Raw genomic sequence first — 17,392 nt, forward strand, 5'->3', positions numbered from 1 at the left:
GCCAATAATCAAAACGGTACGATGCACCACAAGCCATTTGGCAAGATATTTTCATTAGTTTTGACTTAAAAAAAAGTTCTAAAATTAAGATAAAGAAAATCGTATCCCAAAGCTTGTAAAAAAAAATCCTCAAGGCATCATGACTTGTCTGATAATACCGAAGATTGACTATTTGAAGATTGTCATAAATGTGGGTATGATTTATACACCCAATAGACGGAAAAATTAACCCGTAATGAAACACTACTCGAGAAATATGATATTACCAAAGAAACGCATTCTATTTTAATGTTATAGCAATATGCTAGGCACTTAGAGCCGTGTCAAAGCGTTGAATTATTACTGCACTAGTTACGATTGGATAACAGAAACTTCCTTAAGAAGCACAAAATCTGTCTCATAAAATCTAATGATAGGCATTCAGCAGCCCCAACTACACAGAAATGATGTACGGAGTACTAGTAAAAAGAAGGTTCAGACAGCTTCAATTTAAAGTCCATGAAGAAAGCAGTTTCAATGGGTCATTAAAATGACAATTACAATAGACTGCAACAACTGCAGAAACAACTGGACGAAGTTCCAATTGCCTGCAAGGGCGAAATCCCATCAGTATACTGCTGTAAAATTCCAATTTTATCGTCTTCCCAATATCCTCCATTCTATCGTCTTAAAAGTTCTTCCGTTCAATACTGACGGCAATGTCAAGTATAATTTGTTTCGTTGTTATGTTTTATCGATCTTAATTAACGGAAGTCAATTATGGCTCGCTGATAATTCATTGATGATGAAGCTCGACAGATTTCAAGCACGTTGGTTTGGATAGATATTTGGCAAAAATTCCGTATGCCGAGTTACTTAGGCGGAATATTTTCACCAATGTTTTCAGCTGCAACTACTTGATCTCATATTTTTAATGCAGCTTCTCAGGGGAAAGTATGATGCTGATGTTTGGGAGTATATTAAAGTCACCCCCAAAATGGCTAATCTTCGTTCTTGTTCATACAACCTTTTTCACATCAAAGATCTAACTAAAACTAACGAAAATACTCTCTTTGAGTGTGTCATTATTCCAGCTAATTTCTCGCAGCGACATGGAGTCAGACTTTTTAAAGTCTCCTTCTGTCATATCTGTAATTTGTCGGTATCTAATTCGTAAGCTTGAATTTCCCCTGATAAATCTTGCTCGTTTTATATAAATCGTCAATATATACCTGTAGAGCTTTCGAAAGTGTGTGCTGAAAATCATTTCTGTCCGACGATAATAATTTCAACAGAAGCAACAAAAGCATTTTCATTGCAAATTTCCCGTACATTAATCATGCTCATGCAACATACTAGTGGAAAATACTAATTTGCCACTGAGACGGTACAGTTTTACGTCGACAAAACCCCTGACGGTTTGTGGATTCCGTACAATCATTTAGCAAAAATGCACCGATCAACTCCTTTTATGGGGGAAAAACACCCCAACCCATGCTCTCAACTGTGGGGTCGATGAACACATGCAGCACAACAAAATTAGACACCCGTTTGCTAAAACAATTTATGACCTGCACTATAACATCGGAGTAGAGTCATCAATTCAGTTGCCAGAAGGCTGTGTTTTGCAATTCGAATAGAACTGATGACAACGCTCGATTTGACTTGACATGAATTTAGTAACGGACAGAAATCTAGAGTACATTGAGCTGCTGAGACTGTCAAACACTCCCTATATTCTGCTGTAGATTCAGCTGAAGGACTTCATTTTGTCTACTTCAGGCTGCGTAACGATGAAAACAACACGTGCTCTTGGCGAATTATGTGGGTGCAACAGCTGCAAGAACGTGAAAAAAATGAATTGTTATCTAATAAACTGAACGACACAAACTGGGGTTAATGTATAACCCTTGGATTTATTCCTAAATTCTGTTTTTTTATTATTTTGCTTCGTAATGTCGGAAGGTAAAGATTATCTATCCCTGCATAACTACGCAAGTGCGTGAGATCTAATGAGATTCAATATCGTTGTTACAAAAACGAGCAGAGAAAGATCGTTAGAAGTTTCCCTTCAAAATGTGCCGCATGGAGAACTGATGAGGTTCGTACCTAAATATGCAGATTTCAAAGGAATGAAATCTGGGACACTAGAGAAACTTGTCAACAAAAAAATCTTGTCAGCAAATATCTGTACATACCAAAACTGCATAAAAAACTGGATCACAAAGGACATCTCATACAGCTTCATCTTTAACACCAGATTACCTTTAACAAAAATGGCCTAAACAAAGATGCAGAGAAGTAATTGTCAATTAAAACTTAAATTGATTAACTAAAACGAACGTTTTCGAACTTTGCGTTCATCGTCAGGTTTAAAAATTAAATGCAATCATTTAGAAAGTATATAAACTTGTCTATGACTATAATTCTAAGAAATGAGTTAAAATAACATCGAATTTTTGAAATTATTTACAGTTAAAATCACATTTACAACATTTTATTTCCACTTATTGCACTAAAATCAATTCATTTTATATTCCGGATCTTATGAAAATTCCGGGTATAATGCTTTCTATTCCTGAAAAGGGGTTTTTACTTTCATTCCTATCTGTTTTTATTTTTTACTTTTTGGGGTTGACAAAATTTCGAATTAACATGTACCAGAATACCTTCTGAATTTCAAAAGTCAAATTTTTGTACTTGAACTAGTACTTCAATTTCAATCCCCCCCTCATTTTCATCGCGCGTCTTTATTTTCGGTTTCAGCTTTTTGATGTAGATCGCTTCTATCGTCATTGGTTTTTCAACCCCGCGACATGCATCAAGAATCTCCCATTTTACGTTATGCGTTGTACTACTACATTCAACAAGGCGTTGTCCACCAGGGGAATACTTCTTTTGATGCTCTGAAATTCTAGTGGTAACATGTTGGCTGGTTTGGCCAACATAGATGGAACTGCATCCATTACATGTAAATTTATATACCACATGGGATTTCATATTCTTAACAAAAGGTGATTTTAGGGTGGGCAAGCAAGTTCTTAGCTTTCATGTTGTGAAAATGATTTGAATATCATACAATTTTTTCAGTCTACTTGCAAGATTTTGCGTAATATTTCCTCTGTATTGAATAAAAAACCTAGGTTTAGGCTCCCTATTGTAAAGAGTTTTAACTTTTTTTAATAAAACTTTTTATTAACTCATTTTGGGGTGGTTTTGCTGTGGCCTTTTCCTTAGTGACTATTTTATCCAACGTTACCTTAACAATACTGGAAGACCACTCCGTTGGGTATTGATTTTCAGCCCAGATCTCTTGATTTTTCGTAAGAGCTGCATCAAAGGATTGCCAGTCACTGGTCGCAGTAAAAATCCTATGCACAGTCCCTTGAATCAGATTTCTCTTATGTTGTAATGGTGTACAGCTACGGAAATTTAAGATTATGCCGGTATCAGTTGATTTTTGATACCAATGACAGCTGATTTTTCTATCTTCGTTTAGGTTTATGTTTAGATCTAGGAATGCCAGGTATCCACTTCCGTTTGGTGTCTCAAGAGTGAATTGTAAGTTCTTGCAAAGAAAATTTGCATACTCAAGGTAATCTAGAGGGTTCCTTTTTACCGTGCACACTATGTCATCCACATACCTCTTGAATAATTTCAATTCCAGTGTGTCCTCTTTTCTACCTTTTTCTGCACAATAGGAACAGATCCAAACAAATTCCTGCATGGGCTGATATTCTGTGTCACTGATACCTTGGCATTTTGCATGAAACCAGTTTTTGCATGATTCGCACTCGTCTCCTTTCCCTCGGAAGGTAACACGTCAGTTACAGTCAATGCATATCACTTTTGTGTGAGGTGTTTTGATCTCCCTTCCATTTTTTGGTTTCTGCAAAGATTTTTCAAAGGATTTCATCCACAATTTTGCCAAAAATACCGCCAGCGAAGCACCCATTGCTAAACCGTCCGATTGAATGTACCACATTTTATTACACTTAAAGTGAACATTCGCTATGGCTAGTCTCAAAATGCTCTTCGTAGCTAACCTCGGAATCTCAGGTACCTCGTAACTGGAGTACAGTTCTTTAAGCGCAATTTCAATTGCCTCCTCAACCGTTACATTGGTGTATAAAATTTTTACATCGACAGATACCACTAGCTCATCTTCATCCAATTTGGTAGCCTCCAGAGCTGCTGTGGCATCTTTCGAGTTAGTCTCAATATTTGCACCTGGTAACTTCCCGAAAAAGGGAGACAGAAATTTACTGAGGTTATCGAAACTGCTACCGGGTATTGATAGAACAGGCCAAAACGACGTCCCAATTTTATGTACCTTAGCAAGTCCTTAAAGCCTGGCTGGTTGCGATCCAGTTGTCCTGAGCCTGTGATAATTCTTTTCACTTATCTTTCCCTGTTTCATTAATTGACGCAAACTACTACTTATCAGTTTTCCGTTCTTATTGTTATATCATCACTTTCTCCATAACGAGGCTCAAATTGATTGGAGCTCAGGATTTCATTTAGTTTTTCCTAGTATGTTGTCTGTTTCATAACAGAAAAACCTCAACCTTTATCAAAAGGTACCGCTAGTAGTTTTTGATCTTGCAAAAAATCTTTACCTTTTTTAACCCCTCTATCTATTGGTGTCTCACGTACATTCTTGGCATAACATTTGGCAAGCAATTCTATTTCACATAACTTTTCGCCATCAGTGTTGTTCTTCCTTAACTCACGAACTAATCTGTCTAGATCCGCAAGGAAGTGCACTTCATTAAATTTGTCCCTAACTGGATGCTTTGGACCTAACGATAAAAGCTCCAGGACAAATTTCAGCAGTTCAACATCGTCCAGTTTAACAACATTATTATGAGATCCATTCCGCAGAGGCCTGTCTTGTCTCTCAGAGAGCTTCGCTAACTTGTCATTAAGTCTTTTACTAATCAAATCGGAATGATCTCTCATTTCCTTTCTAATGCTGTACACAATTGAAGGTATTAGTTCTTTTTTCGCCTCTTTCCTGAGAATGCCCCTATCCTCTCCAAGTTTTTCCTCGAACAATCTACGGCCTTGTTCCCCACGACTTATTTCTTTCCCTAAGAGCTTAAGCTGAAAGCTGTGCACCGCTTGGTCTGAAAAAACTTCGTTTTTGGGAATTTGGAACCTCAAAAAATCCGGACTGATATCATTGTTATTAAAGTTTTTCAAAAAGTTTAATCGATATTTACAGTTTAACAGTTTATTTTGAAGATTTTGCATAGTTTAGGAATTGTTTTAAGCAGTTGTTGTGCCTGAGAATGTATCTGAGCCATGGTTGTGGTAGAATTTCGCACATTACGCAAGCTCGCTCGAGGACAGGGGGCAATGAAGCCCTATTGTTCAGGAGCTACTCTCTCGGTTTGTGCTCTTTCTACCAGTCTTACCTTTGCTCTCGCCTTCCTCTGTAGTTTTTCGAGATTCTTCCCTTTTCTTTTTTTCAGCAGAGCTTTCAGGTTTCCTTGGTGGCGCAGGACAATGTCCAATGATTTGATCTCACGTGCCAGTTCCTGGTGGAGCACTATGTAGTGTCCCAGCTGTGTTTTCGCCTTCCGTTTCGATATCAGGTGCTTTGTCACCCTCAGAACAAGTATCCCAGTGCTCAACAACTCTTTGAAAATATCAGGGGTTCCCGTGCGCTGACAGTATACCAGCGCTTCAAACTTGTTGATATTCGTGGTCAAGTAGTTTGTTAACTTTTGTACACTACTTGGTCTGTAGTTATTCGATTTGTAGCTTGGGATACTGTTATTAATTAGATCGTGCCACACAACAATGTTGGTCTTTGTGCTCAATCTGCCCTTGACCAGAAGATTCTGTGCGTTTTTCAACCGATTCTTTGTATTGCGGTTGAAAAAAATTCCAGGTGCTGTTGTTATTTTTGTCAGGAGTCCCTTCTTTTGACTGTATTGAACACTCTTTACCGCTTGATGGATTAAGCTGGCTGCTAAATTATGAACCATCCTGTCTGTAACACTTCACAAAATTACTAAAATTTTGCATTCTCTTGCTTTTTCTGGGCCCGTTAAAGATCAAACTGACAATGATTAAAGATGCAGAGAAGTAATTGTCAATTGAAACTTAAATTGAATAACTAAAATGAACGTTTTCGAACATTGCGTTCATCGTCAGGTTTAAAAATTAAAAGAAATCATTTACAAAGTATATAAACTTGTCTTTGACTATAATTCTAAGAAATGAGTTAAAATAACATCGAATTTTTAAAATTATTTAGAGTTAATATCACATTTACAACACTTTATTTACACTTATTACACTAAAATCAATTCATTTTATATTCCGGATTCAATGAAAATTCCGGGTATAATATTTTCTATTCCTGAAAAGGGATTTTTACTTTCATTCCTATCTGTTTTTATTTTTTATTTTCGGGGTTGACAAAATTTCATGTACCAGAATTAACATGTACCAGAATATTTTCTGAATTTCCAAAGTCAAATTTTATTATTTGAACTAGTACTTCAATGTTTGTGCCTTTCAAACCTAGCGTTTCTTCGAACTAGTACAAACTGTTCGTGCCTTTCAAACCTGGCGGTTCTTTACTTCACATAAAAAAATTTCAACTGTTGGCCAAGTCATGACAAAAAACCCCAAGAAATCAGACAAATGTCATAAGAGAATTCAAAAAGTATAATATCAACAATAAATTTTGTAAATTGAAAAAAAAACAGATTTGTACGGCTCCTGTCTTTCTGCATGCGGGATTCAGTGCCCTCTTCATCGCGCACTAAAAAATTACGAGCAAAAAATCAGGAGACGACACAGAACCAGACGCATTAACATGCATTCGGACGAACATAATATTCGCGCTCCTACACAGCAAAATAATTTTTCTTAAAAGCTGTTGTGGAAATTAACATGTAACTGAGGTTGGCAATATTTATAATAATGTTGGGCGGAGGGAATGCTAAACACATTATTGTTATAATAATGTTTCAAAATTTACAAACTGCTGTAATTTTTCTATACAATACCTTTTGCGGTAGCCATATATGCGATGATCTAATGTTTCATAGTGGTGTCCCACTGTTCCGTCTAATGTTTTAATCAAGGCCCACTTCTATCATTTCGAAAAGAAATAGGATTTCATCATCGGTGTTGTTCTCTCGTCACTCACAAACTAAAATGTCAACACCAGCCAAAAAGGCCTCCCATCTGTTCATTTTTTGACCGGTTGCTTTGGACTTAAAGACATGAAAACTAAAAAAGGAAGTTATCAACGAAATTGATTAACAAAAACCGTCTTCGAACTCTGTCTTCATCGGCAGATTTTTCCATGTCTATTCCTTTAATCAAATTTTGCAATCATGAACTCTGCCTTTGTCACATTGACCGCCTTAAGTATACTCAGAAAATCAATTTAATTATTTGAATTAATAATGGATGATACAAGCGTTTAAGATAAATAAATCAGTTCTCAGTTTATCTAGTTTTGTGTGTTGAATTTCGACTGTTTTTCTTTGATTCCTTTTGTTTTGTCACTTCATCTCTTAAACATTGAAGGTCTGTTTTGGGCGAAGATCAATAAAGGTGCATAGATGTTTTCTAATGAGTTGGGCATCAATGATGTATTGATGACATAGCCGGACCCATTGGCAGGGTTGCAAAGAATTGTAAAGTAAGTCCATAAAATTAAAGAGGATTGTTGGTAGAGAAATACAAACTTGGTAACCCATTAACAAAGAAATAAATTCCGAGATAAACGAATAACTAACGTTACGCAAGAAAATCAATCTAGACAAATTTACGAATTTCAATGAACGTTTTTGCGAAGATAAAACGAAGTAGGGGAGAATAAGCAGTTAAAAAAGCTTAAAAAACCGATAAATGAAAACAAATAAGGTAAAAGATTCGCAAAACTGCGGGTCCACAGCAAATTTAATGAGGAGGTCAAAATATAGCTATCCGAACGTTCTGAGGGGAGCAGAAAAGGCAGATTTTGAGTACAAATTGTCATAGAAAAAATGTTCTTTTCCTGATACCAGAACTTATAAAGAAGCGAACCTTGTGAATTAGTGTTCAAATCAATGATAAAAATCGGTCAGCTAGAACTTTGCTTAATTTAACTACAGGGCGAACTATTTCACCAGAAGCTGTTTTTAATTTAACGGATCAGACAGTTTGGTCCGAACCAAGATATACTTCTGTGACTTTGGCCAGTGGCCAGAGACCTCGAGGCGTGAAATCACTTGGAACGTTCCTGCTGGTTTGGGAGTTATTCTCTAAGAAATATGTTCCAGAAATGGTTGGCCAAGTGTTGTGAAGTTCTCCAAGTCTTTGAGATTGTAATTTTTCTCTCGAAAAACACCAAGCTGAAAATTAACAGTGGGTCTGCCGAAAAGAAAATGGTGTGGTGTTATGGGAAGTAGATCATTAATGTCAATCAAAGTGTTTGTTAGGGGACGAGAGTTCATGTTATGTTCTATTTCGCAAGTGAAGGTAGACGAAATTTCATGTGTTAGTGTTCTTGATCCAGTGACTTTGTACAAAGAGAATTTGAACACTTTGAATTAATCTTTCACAACTATCACCATAATGTGGTGCAAGAGGAGGATAAAACTTCCATTCAATTTCAATATCAAGTATATGGAGTTTGAAGGCAATTTCCTTTCATGCTCTTAGTGCTTCGATACTTTCATTTAGTTCTGAACAAGAGCTGACAAAAGATTTCCCGTTGTCGGAAAGAAATTTTCTTGGCATTCAGTGGCGACTTATGAATCTGCGCATTAAATTCATTGTTGAGTCTGTAGACAGGTTTTCTGCTATCTCCAAATTGACTGCTCTTACTACCAAGCAGGTGAACAGATGTACGTAGCGTGTAGCGTATCTGCCGCACTGAGATACGGGGAAAGGACCTATGAGGACGAGTCCTGTTGTTGCAAAGACAAAGTTGTGCTCACTTGGTAACCGCTCGCATGGTAGATCAGACATTTAAGGATGTTGGATTTCCTGTATCATTCGCCGACAAGGAATGCATTGGCGGACTGTCTGCCTAACGACAGATCGGCATTTCAAAATCCAATAGTTTTGCATAAGGAGGCAGCCCGTTTGTTTAACTCCTGAATGAGTGTAAACAATTTTGATGAGCAGCTTCACAGTTGGGTTTAGACAATCCAGAATGATTGGGTGTTAGACAGTTTCTAAAAACATTGCCTTTGATAACCGCCCTTTGGCGTGGAGCTGATCATTGCTGTTAACATACGGACGAAGGCGTTTCAAAAGACTTGATGCTGAAATTTTCTTACTTTTACGTAGAGCAGATATTTCGTCTGCAAAATGTTCAATCTGCGAAACCTGGATCAGATACCTGTACACAAAGGTATGATGAGAGAACCAAAAGTTTGCTTGGCTCCTTGCAAAGGTCGGGGAAAAAAGAGGTACGCAGTGACTTTTATCAACCAATTTCAGTTGCTAGAACGTGTAATATATATTACACACCCTTCAATTGACCGTTTAGGGGCTTCCAGTGGCTGTATTGAGAATACAAGTGGATGATGCTTCAAGAGATCTTGACAAGGCCATTCTTTCTCTTCGGAGCTGAGAAATGATGGTTCACTGAACCAACGAGAAGTTGCTTCCATCTGTCGAACCTCATAGCTTCTTGAGCCGTCATCAGGAGGATTATCAGATGAAGCGATATAGCGCCAATTGAGAGATAAAGAGACGTTGAGAATCTTTGCTAGTCTATTGGCAACGGAAATTTGATGCTGCATTTCGGGAGTTCTCAACCAATGGAATACAATTGTACTATCGGACCAAAAAAAGTATTTTCCGATTTCCAAGTCTTGCTGTTCTTTGATAAGCTGAGCTAATTGCGCGCCATGCACTGCCGCTTGCAATTTCAGGTTTGGAATAGTCATCCTCCTGATTGCAGCTACTCCGGTTTTGCACATCATGAACCTTAAATCAACAGTTTTATCAACTTTCTCAGTTCATCGATAAGACACTGCTGATAGAGCATACTCTTAGGTGTCTGTAAACGTGTGAAGAGGTGTTGACTGAAGGTTTCAGTTTCTACGGAAGAGAGCACGTGGAATGCTGATTATCTGGTAAGATGGAAGTTCACTTTTGAAATGATGAATGCCTGGGTACTGCTGAACCTCCAGAGGTGCGTCCCGTTGTGGACCTCCATTCTAAGCCGCTTGCAATATTTTCCTCAACTTGATTGTAAAAGGGCTATAACACCAAGGGGATCAAAAATTGAAGCAACGAACTTCAGGAGTTTCCTCTCTATTGTGAACTGATGTGTGGGGAAACATTTGAAAAGCCTTTTCTCAATGATGTACTCGTCCGTCAAAAGAGGCTGAGGTGATGGCAGTTGGGACTTCAAAAGATTTTCATGTGCGATATTTTTGAAAAACTCGTCGGAATTGGAGTTCAACTTTGTGTAGTTGAAACCACAAAACGAAAGGCACTCTTTGGTATTGTTTATAACGTTTACACAACATTCAACGTTTGCTGTTGAGATATATAGGTCGTCCATGTAGACATACGCTCAATGAAGCGCAACACTTGAGGAAATTTGTCCTAATTGTCCCGTGCTGAACGACAAAAATCGTAGGACAATAGGCATGGGAAAAAGTTGCGCCGATGATACGTTGTGTGTATACACACTGTTCGATTTTGCCATCGTTATTCCAGAGAAATCGAGGAAACGCACAATCAGAGGGAGCAACGTTAATTTGCATAATCACTTCAATATCTGCTGACATTGCCACTTGTTGCTCGCGAAATCTTAAGATAACTCCCACAAGATTACTCCACAAATCTGGTCCCTTCAAAATGTTCTAACTCATAGATTGACATTGGTAGACACTGGATGCATTGGTGAAACTCCTGATTTTCCGGGTTTGTTTTCATTTGGAACGGGATGATGAGGGAGATAAGAACTTGCTGTTTCTCTTTCTGTAGCTGAATCAACTTTCACAACATAGCCTTTTTGAAAATATTTTTGGAGCGTCTCCTCAGACGTACTTTGTAGATCTAGTTTTGTTGAGAGCTGGTTTAATTGCTTAAACTGTTTTTCTGCTAGCTATCTGTTGTTAGGTAACTTGGCATTTTCCATCCAAAGAAAGGCTATTTCGTAGTGACCATCAGAAAAATTTGTAGTCTACTAAAAGATTTGCAGAGCCTTTTCATCGTTTTTAGACATAGCCCTTTTCGATGAAGCTACACCGTAGTTCTCAATTTTTATCCACTGTTGTACCTTTGTGAAAAGTTCATTGTCTAGATGAGAATGAGAGTTGGTTTGTGTTTTGAATACTGGATTCTGTTCGTCTGCTGTGACGCTAATTTTTTCAGCACATGTCCATCTTAAAGTAGTTTCTACAGCCCAAGTCGTGTTTTTCGGGCTTTTAATCACGTTACTGTAATGGATCAGTTCCAGATTGTCGATGCCGATGATTATACAGACTTTATTGTCATCAACATTAGGGAACGAAATGTGATTGAGATGTTCAAATTTCTTGCAAAGCCTGTTCAACTCATTCGTTTTAACAGGGTTCATGTTCAAATCGGGAACTGCCAAGACTTCAATTACAAGTATTGTTGTCTTATTAGGTTGATAAGGTTTAATTTTTATGGACACTGGTGAACAATCTTTTTCTTCTGTTTGTTGGAACAATATTTTTCTTTTCATCGTGCCAATGTATTCATATCAATACCTAGAATCAGAGCTGCGGATTGGAGAAGGAGGCTCTGGTTACTTCCGTTGTCGAGATAAGCATATGTCTCAAACGTTTTCTTACCGTTAGTCAGTTGAACTGGTAAGAAAGCAGCTTAGCCTGTGCCATGCAATTGAAACGGTTTAATTGTTGAGGAGGATCGTATTGCTTCAGTTTTTGCAATGAAGGTTTCATGGAGCATGATGTGGTGCTTTTTGCCGCAGTATGAGCGACAAACATTTTTTGATATGCATTGTTGTACATGGTTACTCTCAAAACAGTTGAAACAAAGTTTCAGTTTTTTACGTGTTCTCGTCTCTCGAGTGTAAGAAAGCTACTTGAAAGAAGCTACCAGAAAGCTACTGTTAAGAAAGCAACTTGACTTGTGCCATGCAACTGAAACGGTTCAATTGTTCAAGAGGATTGTATTGCTTGATTTTTTGCAATGAAGGTTTCATGGAGCATTGTGTGGTGCTTTTTGCCGCAGTATGAGCGACAAACATTTTTTGATGTGCATTGTTGTACATGGTTACTATCAAAACAGTTGAAACAAAGTTTCAGTTTTTTACGTGTTCTCGTCTCTCGAGTGTAGACAGATCTTGGAAATGAGAACATTCGTTTAAATACTGACAGCTACCATTGTTTGGACAAACGAAAAGTACTCTTTGGTTTTGTTTATAACGTTTACAGCACATTCAACGTTTGCTGTTGAGATATATATGTCGTCCATGTGGACATTACGCTCAATGAAGTGCAACACTTGTGAAAATTTGTCCTAATTGTCACGTGCTGAACGACGAAGAGCGTAGGACGCTATGCATGGGGAAAAGGTTGCGCCGATGATATGTTGTGTGTATACACACTGTTCGATTTTGCCATCGTGATTCCAGAGAAACCGAGGAAACGCACAATCAGAGTGAACAACGTTAATTTGCATAAACATTTCAATATCTGCTGACATTGCCACTTGTTTATAACGTTTACAGCACATTGTTTATAACGTTTACAGCACATTCAACGTTTGCTGTTGAGATATACAGGTCACCCATGTAGACATTACGCTCAATGAAGTGCAACACTTGATGAAATTTGTCCTAATTGTCACGTGCTGAACGACGAAAAACGTAGGACGCTAGGCATGGGGAAAAAATTGCGCCGATGATATGTTGTGTGTATACATACTGTTCGATTTTGCCATTGTGATTCCAGAAAAACCGAGGAAACGCACAATCAGAGGGAGCAACGTTAATTTGCATAAACATTTCAATATCTGCTGACATTGCCACTTGTTGCTCGCGGAATCTTATGATGACTCCCACAAGATTACTCCACAAATCTGGTCCCTTCAAAATGTTCTAATTCATAGAGTGACCTTGGTAGACACTGGATGCATTGGTGAAACTCTTGATTTTCCGGGTTTGTTTTCATTTGCAACGGGATGATGAGGGAGATAAGAACTTGCTGTTTCTTTTTCTGTAGCTGAATCAACTTTGACAAGATAACCTTTTTGAAAATATTTTTGGAGCGTCTCCTCAGACGTACTTTGTAGATCTAGTTTTGTTGAGAGCTGGTTTAATGGTTTCAACTGTTTTTCTGCTAGCTATCTGTTGTTAGGTAACTTGGCATTTTCCATCCAAAGAAAGGCTATTTCGTAGTGACCATCAGAAAAATTTGTATTCTACTAAAAGATTTGCAGAGCCTTTTCATCGTTTTTAGACATAGCCCTTTTCGATGAAGCTACACCGTGGTTCTCAATTTTTATCCACTGTTGTACTTTTGTGAAAAGTTCATTGTCTAGATGAGAATGAGAGTTGGTTTGTGTTCTGAATACTGGATTCTGTTTGTCTTCTGTGACGCAAATTTTTTCTGCACATGTCTATCCTAAAGGAGTTTCTACAGCCCAAGTCGTGTTTTTTGGATTTTAATCACGTTACTGTAATGGATCAGTTCCAGATTGTCGATGCCGATGTTTATACAGACTTTATTGTCATCAAAATTAGGGAACGACATGTGATTGAGATGTTCAAATTTCTTGCAAAGCTTGTTCAACTCATTCGTTTTATCAGGGTTCATGTTCAAATCGGGAACTGCCAAGACTTCAATTACAAGTATTGGTGTCTTATTAGTTTGATAAGGTTTAATTTTTAAGGACACTGGTGAACAATCTATTTCTTTTGTTTGTTGGAACAGTCTATCTATTTCTTTTCATCTTGCCAAAAGTTTTCATATCAATACCTAGAATCAGAGCTGCGGATTGGAGAAGGAGGCTCTGGCAACTTCCGTTGTCGAGATAAGCATATGTCTCAAACGTTTTCTTACTGTTAGACAGTTGAACTGGTAAGAAAGCAGCTTAACCTGTGCCATGCAATTGAAACGGTTTAATTGTTGAGGAGGATCGTATTGCTTCAGTTTTTGCAATGAAGGTTTCATGGAGCATTGTGTGGTGCTTTTTGCCGCAGTATGAGCGACAAACATTTTTTGATGTGCATTGTTGTACATGGTTACTATCAAAACAGTTGAAACAAAGTTTCAGTTTTTTACGTGTTCTCGTCTCTCGAGTGTAGACAGATCTTGGAAATGAGAACATTCGTTTAAATAATGACAGCTACCGTTGTTTGGACAAACGAAAAGTACTCTTTGGTATTGTTTATAACGTTTACAGCACATTCAACGTATGTTGTTGAGATATATATGTCGTCCATGTAGACATTACGCTCAATTAAGTGCAACACTTGAGGAAATTTGTCCTAATTGTCACGTGCTGAACGACGAAGAGCGTAGGACGCTATGCATGGGGAAAATGTTGCGCCGATGATATGTTGTGTGTATACACACTGTTCGATTTTTCCATCGTGATTCCAGAGAAACCGAGGAAACACACGATCAGAGGGAGCAACATAATTTGCATAAACATTTCAATATCTGCTGACATTGCAACTTGTTGCTCGCGGAATCTTAAGATGACTCCCACAAGATTACTCCACAAATCCTGTCTCTTCAAAATGTTCTAATTCATAGATTGACCTGGGAAGACACTGGATGCATTGGTGACTCTCCTGATTTTCCGGGTTTGTTTTCATTTGGAAGGGGATGATGAGGAAGATAAAAACTTGCTCTTTCTTTTTCTGTAGCTGAATCAACTTTGACAACATAACCATATTGAAGATCTTTCTGGAGCTTCTCCTCATACTTACTTTGTAGATCTAGTTTTGTTGAGAGCTGGTTTAATTGCTTTAACTGTTTTTCTGCTAGCTGTCTGTTGTTAGGTAACTTGGCATTTTCCATCCAAAGAAAGGCTATTTCGTAGTGACCATCAGAAAAATTTGTAGTCTACTAAAAGATTTGCAGAGCCTTTTCATCGTTTTTAGACATAGCCCTTTTCGATGAAGCTATAGCGTAGTTCTCAATTTTTATCCACTGTTGTACTTTTGTGAAAAGTTCATTGTCTAGATGAGGATGAGAGTTGATTTGTGTTCTGAATACTGGATTCTGTTTGTCTTCTGTGACGCGAATTTTTTCTGCACATGTCTATCCTAAAGGAGTTTCTACAGCCCAAGTCGTGTTTTTTGGATTTTAATCACGTTACTGTAATGGATCAGTTCCAGATTGTCGATGCCGATGATTATACAGACTTTATTGTCATCAACATTAGGGAACGATATGTGATTGAGATGTTCAAATTTCTTGCAAAAATTACTTGCAACTTCAATTACAAGTATTGGTGTCTTATTAGGTTGATAAGGTTTAATTTTTAAGGAAACTGGTGAACAATCTATTTCTTTTGTTTGTTGGAACAATCTATTTCTTTTCATCTTGCCAAAAGTATTCATATCAATACTTAGAATCAGAGCTTCGGATTGGAGGAGGAGGCTCTGGCAACTTCCGTTGTCAAGATAGGCATATGTCTCAAACGTTTTCTTACCGTTAGACAGTTGAACTGGTAAGAAAGCTTTTTGACCTGTGCCATGCAATTGAAACGGTATAATTGTTGAAGAGGATCGTTTTGCTTGAATTTTTGCAATGAAGGTTTCATGGAGCATTGTGTGGTGTTTTTTGCCGCAGTTTGAGCGACAAACATTTTTTGATGTGCATTGTTGTAAATGGTTACTATCAAAACAGTGGAAACAAAGTTTCAGTTTTTTACGTGTTCTCGTCTCTCGAGTGTTAGAAAGCTACTTGAAAGAAACTACTATAAAGCTACTGGTAAGAAAGCAACTTCACCTGTGTCATGCAATTGAAACGGTTTATTTGTTGAAGAGGATCCTATTGCTTAATTTTTTGCAATGAAGGTTTCATGGAGCATTGTGTGGTGCTTTTTGCCGTAGTATGAGCAACAAACAGTTTTTGATGTGCATTGTTGTACATGGTTACTATCAAAACATTTGAAACAAAGTTTCAGTTTTTTAAGTGTTCTCGTCTCTCGAGTGTAAGAAAGCTAATTGAAAGAAGCTACTAGAAAGCTACTGGTAAGAAAGCAACTTGACTTGTGCCATGCAATTGAAACGATTTAATTGTTGAAGAGGATCGTATTGTTTGAACTTTTGCAATGAAGGTTTCATGGAGCATTGTGTGGTGCTTTTTGGCGCACTATGAGCGACAAACATTTTTTAATGTGCATTGTTGTACATGGTTACTATCAAAACAGTTTAAACAAAGTTTCAGTTTTTTACGTGTTCTTGTCTCTCGACTGTAGACAGATCTTGGAAATGAGGACATTCGTTTAAATTCTGACAGCTACCGTTGTTTGGACAAACGAAACCTTTGGCAGAGTTTGGTTGAAAGCTATTTGGTGGGTTTGTCCCAAGGTTGTTAGAGGCCTTTGAATTTGGTGGGTTTGTCCCAAGGTTCTTAGAGGCTTGGGTGTTGATATGATGCCGAAGAAGTGGGTAGATCTCGGCAAACCTTTGCATAAAAGCTTAAAAGCCACTCGGAATGCTCTTTCAGAGGTGGTTGAAGCAGACTTCCATCCAAAACGTGCTTATTCTATTCCAAGCTAACTGGTGTTGGAAGCTTGTTTAAAGCTTGGTTGATATTGGTAATGAAATTTATGTCATGGTGTAATCCAAGTTGCTGAAATGTGTCCACAAGGGTTAAAATGAAAGCAGAGAACTGCGTATGGCTGTCTGGGATCTGGGAACATCATTTGTTCTGCAGAGGACATTGGAGAACGATCAATTGTTGGTTGAAACACACTGAACCACTTTGACCTACGTAATGGATCTGCATCAAAGTTTGTTGCCTAAACTTCGAAACCAATTTCTGAAAACAAGGAGACATTGAGGTAGGAGTCTGTGGCCCAATACCAATTGTTGGATGCGTAAGGATGGTTACGATGTTCTGATTGGAAGATTCAAAGAAAAAGTTTAAACCGCCTGATGAGAAACATGGAATGAAGGAAATGCTTCGTCGATTTTTTCGGATGTTGTGTTGAAGCCACCAAAGGCAACTCCTGAAAAGGCATTGGAGATGATGCTGGTGCATGATACGTCAGCAGATGTGGTGGCGAGTTGTTGCGACAAATTTGCCAGCGGCAATATTGTGTTTGAATCTCCCATTAAGCCACTGGCTGCATCATTGTTAGGGAAGGATTCACTGTAAGAACCGTGGTCGACGTGTGCTGAGAAAATATTTAACGTTTAATATGGTTTAGTATGAGTTTGATATCTGCTAATGTCAAAAGTCATCCTCGGACACAA

At 37.9% G+C, this 17,392-nt stretch overlaps 1 protein-coding gene across 2 annotated transcripts in view; it reads right to left on the bottom strand.

Annotated features, from left to right (window-relative positions):
- The window catches only part of LOC142348656 (large ribosomal subunit protein mL54-like), a 285,508-nt gene that overhangs the window by 118,959 nt on the left and 149,157 nt on the right, over positions 1-17,392 (bottom strand). The gene's annotated exons all lie outside the window — the stretch shown is intronic.

Source organism: Convolutriloba macropyga, chromosome 10 (assembly GCF_964194025.1).
Source record: "Convolutriloba macropyga chromosome 10, txConMacr16.3, whole genome shotgun sequence".
In the NCBI taxonomy this organism is placed as follows: Eukaryota; Metazoa; Xenacoelomorpha; order Acoela; family Convolutidae; genus Convolutriloba; species Convolutriloba macropyga.